The 8,118-nt window shown below is 35.4% G+C and overlaps 1 pseudogene; it reads left to right on the forward strand.

The window, feature by feature from the left end:
• Positions 1-256: 256 nt before the first annotated feature.
• LOC145047297 (putative carboxylesterase 12 pseudogene) lies at positions 257-1,375 on the forward strand (annotated as a pseudogene).
• Positions 1,376-8,118: the final 6,743 nt, after the last annotated feature.

Below are 8,118 nucleotides of genomic sequence, written 5' to 3' on the forward strand. Positions count from 1 at the left end.
TATATATATATATATATATAAAAATATGTGGTATATTTTTTAAATCGCATAGACTATTTCTCAAATTTTATTTTATATCTATGAGAAACAAAATAAAATCCTAAACAAATCATGTGTTATTTTTTAAATCGCATAAGACCATTTCTCAAATTTTGTCTTATATATATGGAAAATAAAACATTTGACTTTGGCATCTAGAAGCCAAAGCCCCAAAGGGCCCCTCCACGTTGTCTTCTAGATGGGATCGGCTTAAAAAAACATCCTATAACTTATTTATTCATGGCAAGTGAAACCTGAAAATCATAATTCATCGTTAGCTTCTTGCATCTCCGGCAATCAACATGGACACGTCCACCGACGAAATCATCAAAGAAGTCCCCGGTTTGATTCGTATATTCAAAGACGGTCGAATCCAGAAACTTTACGTTCCCAATATTGTTCCCGCCGGCACCGATCCTTCCTCCGGCGTCATTTCAAAAGACGTCGTGATTTCACAGGAAGTCAACATCTCTGCTAGGCTTTACATACCAAAAGCCACAAACTCCCACCAAAAACTCCCGCTTTTAATCTTCTTTCACGGCGGTGGATTCGTCATCGAAACCACCACCTCCTCTATGTACCACAACTTCGTTAACCTCGTCGTTTCAGAATCCAACGTCGTCGCCGTCTCCGTCGACTACAGACTAGCGCCGGAGTTTCCCCTCCCGATCGCCTATGAAGACTCATGGGAAGCGATCAAGTGGGTCGCGGAGCATGTCAACGGGAATGGTCCAGAGCCGTGGTTGAACGAATATGCCGATCTTCAAAACATCTTCATCGGCGGCGACAGTGCCGGAGGTAATATTGCCCACCACATGGCGATCCGGGTCGGATCGGATACCCCATCCGGTTTAAGGTTCCAGGGTGCTATCTTGCTTCACCCGTATTTCTGGGGGAAAGAACGGGTGGGTGACGAGTCCGATTGGATTAAACCCGAAATGGTTGCTTATTTGGATGGCTTGTGGGCATTTGCTCACCCGGGAAGTAGCGGACCGGATGACCCGTTGATTAACCCGGATATGGATCCAACAATAACGGGTATGGGTTGCTCCAAGATGCTGGTTTGTATCGGTGGAAATGATTTTATGAGGGCTAGGGATTGGAATTACAAAGCAGTGATTGAAAAAAGTGGATGGAAAGGAAAATTACGAGTGGCAGAGGACAAAGGGGAGGAACATGTGTTTTTCCTTAAAAACTCTTCTGCTGCAAATGCTTGTACTTTACGAACTAGAATCTGTACATTCATAAATGAGGTCTGAGAGAACGTATTGTAAACTAAAATAAATATGAATGTTTTATTTTAAAATGTTAATATTTTGATGGACTTTTTGTTGAATTTACAAATTAGTCTTTTCACAGGCATCTAATTTTTGGATGTAATATTTTAAAATTTTAAACAGGATAGCTGAGACCTTTTGTTTGATCCTGAATAAATAAATACCCCTAAACTTTTGTTTAGTAAGTTCATTAATCTAAACATTAGCATTTATTACAAAAATTAAATTTAATATCAAAATGATCGCAATTCCCTACCAAACAAATTACTAAATCAAAATAAAATTATCTTTGGCTTAGCAGAGCGACATCTCAAATGAGAGGTTAGAGATTCAAATCCCATTAAAAGATATAAATGATATAAAGATATAAATGATATTTAGAAGTAGGTTAGTTTGCTGGTTAAAAAAAAATTACATCCTCATTTTGATTCAATAAATATTCTTAATTAAAAATGTGATTGAATGTCAATTTATTATTCCATTTAAACTTTAAGACCACTCGGAATGGGCAACGGTGTTCCCGTTAATCCGACGTGGACGTCCCACAACGCCAGTATAGCACGCAAAACACCGCCCCCTAGCCATTATTAGGCATTATAGTACTGGGCGTTTTCGTGGTAACGAGAAGAAATGGAGGAACGCATCGTTTTTCTTGCAACGCTCATAAAATGGACCGCTATTGAACGTCAAAATGGTTAAAAAAAACTATATGTTTTTTTTTCTCTCTCGATGTGTGCGTGTACACACACACATTTTCACTTCAAATATCACTCACCATTTCTCACTTTAAATTTTTACATATACTCAATTCATTTTTTTACACAAAAAACCATATGGATTAAAATCCCAACATTCCTTCTCCAAACACAAATATATCTTTGTCTCTCGGTTTTGCACAATACGAGTTGTATGTTAACATCCTCAACACTTATGACAACTTTTCAATCCTGCCTCAAGCACACTACAATTCCCTACAACCCTTCTACAAAACATTTTCAACACATTTGCTACAATGCAACAAAATACCACACAATCACCACCCACACAAAAAACGGTACTCAAGACGCAAGCGAGGGGGAGTCGAAAAAACGGCCACCAAAGGGAGAGCACGAAGGAAAGGGAAAGCCATCGCGGTGGAGCAATTGGAAAACGAACCTCCAACATGGTGGAGTGCGAAGGAAGAATACACGTTGGCGGTGGCATGGTGCGGGACATCAAAAAATCCAACACAAGGAAACGATATGAGAAAAATTTGCTTTTTGGGAAGCCGTGATCGAGAAGTATCGTACCATTTTGAAGAAGTATAGAAATTATAGCAATCACGATATGTCGAGTAGCAAATGAACTCAAATAAGCAAGAAGTGCACAAAGTTCAATTCCGTCTACAACAAACTTTCCTCTCACAAGCAAAGTGGTGCGACCTATTTTGACTTTATAGAGCGGCGAGTGACCAATTTCATATCGAGACCGGTGATGTTTTCGAGCACGAGAAGATTTGGGAAATTATCAAGGAAGACCCAAAATAGAATAAAAAATACACATTTACGGAACAACAATCGAAGAGGTCTCGCGGCTAGGGTTCGATCGATGTTTCAGATGCACGCATGAACATCGACCTCAATGCGGACACAGATGAGATATCGGGCGACATCAATGACATTGAAGAGATTTCTCCGCCTCGATGACCGATAGGCGACAAAACGAGTCGTGCTCAACGACACGCGGAAGAAGCCAAAAATAAATGTCGAGAGCAAGCTGAAATAAAACAAAAATCTGACGATCACAACGAAATTACGCGTAAAAGATATGAATTGCAACGAGAGCATTTGGAGTTCCTTCGTCGTGAAGCCGAGGAAGATCACATTGTGAAGGATTTAACAATTCTTCAAACTAGCGAGGAGAATATGCAACCGAGACGGTTGGAGGTGCTCCGAAAAATGAAGGTGAAGATCGAGCGGAAATATTTAGATGAAGAATAGTGTATCGGTTTTATAATTTTAAATTTATTATGTTTTCGGTCAATTTTTTTTTTTTTTTCGTTGTAATGTCGTTTTTATTTCTAAAATGGTATGTTTAATTAAGTATTTATTTTAAAGAAAATGACAAAAATAGCCATTTACACTAATGACATTACAAAAAATAGCCAAAAAAAAATCGAAATTACAAAATTAGCCAACGATTTCACAGATGGAGATGCCCCATCTGCGAAATGAACATCGCACTGCGAATGTACAAGCACCTAAAGCACAGCTTTGCTTTAGGTGCTTGTACATTTGCAGGTGCTTTTAATTTTTTTTTTTAGTTTTTTTTCTGTATATATAGGGTTAAAATCGCAGATGGAATAGGTCCATCTGCGATTTACTCTCACTCTATCTGTGAAATTGTGGTTTTTTTTTTTGTATTTTTTTTTTTAGTTTGACTACGAAATGAATTGGTTTGACTGAGAAAGTAAAACAATCTACAAAACTTTTTATATAGCAACATGATTTCGTAGTCAAACCAATTCATTTCATAGTCAATCTAACAAAAAAAAAACCACAATTTCGCAGATAGAGTGAGAATAAATCGCAGATGGACCTATTCCATCTGCGATTTTACCCCTATATATACAGAAAAAAAATAAAAAAAAAAATTAAAAGCACCTGCGAATGTACAAGTACCTAAAACACAGCTGTGCCTTAGGTGCTTGTACATTCGCAGATGAGATGCTCATTTCGCAGATGAGGCATCTCCATCTGTGAAATCGTTGGCTAATTTTGTAATTTCGATTTTTTTTGGCTATTTTTGTAATGTCATTAGTGTAAATGGCTATTTTTGTCATTTTCTCTTTATTTTAATTATGTTTTATTTAACTTATATGTTTTTAAAAAAAATATTATGACATATGTTATAAAAATAAAACAAAATAGAAAACATATAATAACATTTTGCTCACACCTAATAGCCTAAACCGTAAGATCAAATGGTGTAAATAGAAGATTCATATGTTATCTATTAGGAGTCGCCTAACTTTAATTAAACTTGTCTTTGAACGTTTGTTAATTTGTTTTATGTCTTTGTTTAAAGCTTTTGTAGACAACTAGTGTTGATTAGAGCCAAGTTTTTTTAGGATGAACAAAGATAACGACTTGAAGCTTAATTCGGGTAAATGAGACAAGATCGTGAGTTTCAAAGAGAAAGGAGAGTTGTGGTTGGGAGCTTGTTTGCTTTTGGACGACTGTTGTTATAAAAATGGAGGTAAAGGTTCGATAATGAGAAAAAATCTTTATGGATGGAGGTAATGAAAAACATAAATTGTGCTAGTGGGTGTGCGGAGTTTGATGGAGAAAAACAGAAGGTGGGTAGGGTTTGGTCAAACATTGTTGCTTTTATGAATCGTATTGGTGAAAAGGGATTATTCCTATCTAAAATATGAGGAAAAACCTTGGGGATGAGTATTTTAATTAGTTTTGTAAGGAGTCGTGGATGGGAAATACGAATCTTAAGGACTCCTTTCATGTTAAAAAGATTGTTTAATCAATTACATATGGCATGATGGAGTCTAGCAATGAGCGAGGTTGCGTGGAGGAGACCAGTACGAGGTATAGTTGAATCAAATCAGCTCTTAGACTTAATGTCATATATGTATGCCTTTGTTTCGACCATGAAAGTGAACAAGTGACTCTTGGAGTTAATTTTGGATGAGGTAGTTTATGTGGCATGTACGAGACAACATATTGATGATGCCATGTTGGGAGATGACAATATGCCCACTCGATGGAATAGTTTTGGTCTCACACAGTTAATGTCTTAATTTGGAGGGTATTACTTAAGGATCTGTACGACAGTTAATTTGGAGGGTATAAGAGTGGGTATTCCTTCAACATTATGTTTGTGTGGTGATAAAGAGAAGAAGGGAAAATGTTTTAAAAGCCCAACGAAGTTTCTAAACCGTTCAAAAAACCCCAATCATGTTTTGTCTGTTCAAAAAAACCCAACAAACTTAACATTTTGTCTAAAAAGCCCAACTAAGTTACACTTTCTTGAAAGTCAAATAAGGGAAACAGATGACGTGGCTTATAAAATGACTTGTTAGACCAACGAAGTTTCCAAAACGTTTAAAAAACTCCAATCATGTTTTGACTGTTCAAAAAAAACCCAACGAACTTAAACAAAACAAAATTGGAATTTTCTGAACGGTTTGGAACTTTGTTGGACTTTTTAGACAAAAGGTTAAGTTCGTTGGGTTTTTTTGAACAAACAAAACATAATTAGGGTTTTTTGAATGGTTTGGAAACTTCGTTGGGTTTTTAAATCATTTTCCCAAGAGAAGAAATGCTAAGCACTTGTTTTTATAGTGCGACGTCGAAAATCAGGTGTAACTTAATATGATTAAATGGATTAATCCTTTGTTTCAGTTTATTCACACTATTAAGGACATGCTTACCTCCTACGTGGACTGTTCAAATTGTATGGTTTACCATTTTTAGACATGTTCAACTGTATGGATAATGTTTATTATATGTCAATAAACTTATTTGTTCTTCTAGCACAACTATTGAATTTAAACCATCACCAGGAAAACAAAAGAGTGTTGGGTCATTTAATTCCTGACGGTTTAGGTAAAAATCATAGCATAGTCTAGTGTGGAAGTGGCATCCAAATGGATTTTAATTCAAAATACAAAATAAATATTTCATACAAACGAACATGCAGTTCGAAACAACATGCACTTAAACTTCCAAGGGCCATGAGAGGAATCGTTTTCTAGACACCATGTGTACTATTACAACTTGGATAAGCATAATGGTGGAAGAGTGCATGCAATCAAATAGATTATTAATACCAATTTAAGTTCTTTATCCTCTCGATTGGCTGTACGGTAATCTTTGATTTTGTTTTTGTTTTTGTTTTTTTGTTTTTCATTTTTATTTTATGATTTCATAAAATATGTTTATATAGTATATTCCGCCTCCTTTATTTTTTTTTTTTTGTTTTTTTTTTGTAACCATAAACATTCCTCAAATGTTGTATGTGTGCCCTCGTGATATATGCGACCCATCTAAAGGGTGACTTGAAGGGCACCATGTTATTAGTGTTTTCATGGAGAGGAACAACCAAGTTTTGTATATTACATATAGAACAAGCAAGAGTAAGTGCATGGAGACGCAGTCATGCATGGTTCCTATTAAAACAATATGATTGCATCGACGACTCGGTACATTTAATACATTTAACCTTCATTTCTGGTAGCGCACCAACGATTGTTGTGTCAATTGTGAATATTGTCACCAATTGTTGATCGCTAAAAGTGACAAAAATCAACTATAATAGAGATAATACATAATATTTATCAATCTAAGATAAAAATATGAGATTTCGCATTAAAATACATAAGAAAAATAAGCCAAACTTTTTGTAATGTATAAAAATAAGTGTGAAAATTATGTTATTTAAAGAACTAATAACATATTCCAAAAGTACGTGTCGTGTCATCCTGTAAATATAAATTTCTTAAAAATCCAACTTTATATAAATGAGATATGAATGTTTTAAAATATAAAAATCAACCGCGCACAAGGAATATGTAACCTAAAAAGTTAAAAGAAAATCGATCGAGTTTTAGCCTAAACTCTATAAAAAAGAATCGAAGTAGTTCTCGATACAAGACCTTTGAGACAAAGAATACCAAAAACGGCATCTGTACGAGAGAGATATAATTTTTGCAAAATCATTTAAACATATAAAAATAAGGGATATAAATAAAATTGGAATTAGCCAATGCAATCTAAAATAAAGTTGTACTACTCGTCGATAGCTACGCTTGGATATAAAGAACGTCAAAACGGAGCTCGTATGAGGAAGATACACAATTTACAAAAATCATCATTTCAGGTGCGCGCATAAGCACGCAGTGCCCGACGTGAAAATCCTCTAGAATGGCGATGCGGACCTACTAGAATCAGACACATTGCAGTCATACACTGGATCGACTTTGCGTGCCCTAAAAAGCGTGTGTTACTTTTTCAGCCTATAAATGTCGCCCCAACCCCCTCACTTCCTCATTCACTCACAAACCAGTTTCCTTAGACTTATTTCTTTTCTTCTTATATTTCTTTTAGAAAATGTTCATATTATTATTATTATTATTTAAATCTTTTTCTTTTAACCGCGAGCAGTCTCGACCCCTTGATCAGTTTTCGGCAAGAAGAAAATATCGATAAAAGCACACTTCAAGGGTGGGTTTCATGGCCTATTTTTCAAAGCTTTTCTCAAATATAGGGGGAATACATGTTAACCGACTATTATATCAATATTATCGTTGCGTTATAAATATTATTATTTTTACACAAGATAATTCCTATATATCATCACTCTCATAAACTTTTAGGATATAATATTATGTCTGGTAGATATCATGTCCAAATCTTTATGGATAATATTATACCTAGTCAGTACTATGCCCAAACGTTATGATAAATATTATACCTAGACGTTACTCTGATAAAATCTATAGGGTAACATAGTACCTAGTTATTATTCTGGCCCAATCTAAAAGATAACATTGCATATAATCGTTACACTGCCAAATTCTAATAGATAACTATAGTATTTATGTCGTCACTCCACTCAAACGGATAATTGTAGTAAATTATGTCATCACTCCACTCGATTCAAACAGATAATTGTAGTATATTATATCGTCACTCCACTCAAAAGGATAATTGTAGTATACTATGTCGTTAACCCACACAAACGGATAGTCGTAGTTTATTACGCCGCCACTCCAACAAGATAATTATATCGTACCGTCACTCTGCCA

This window comes from Lactuca saligna, chromosome 5 (assembly GCF_052625555.1).
Source record: "Lactuca saligna cultivar CGN05327 chromosome 5, ASM5262555v1, whole genome shotgun sequence".
NCBI classification, from domain to species: Eukaryota; Viridiplantae; Streptophyta; class Magnoliopsida; order Asterales; family Asteraceae; genus Lactuca; species Lactuca saligna.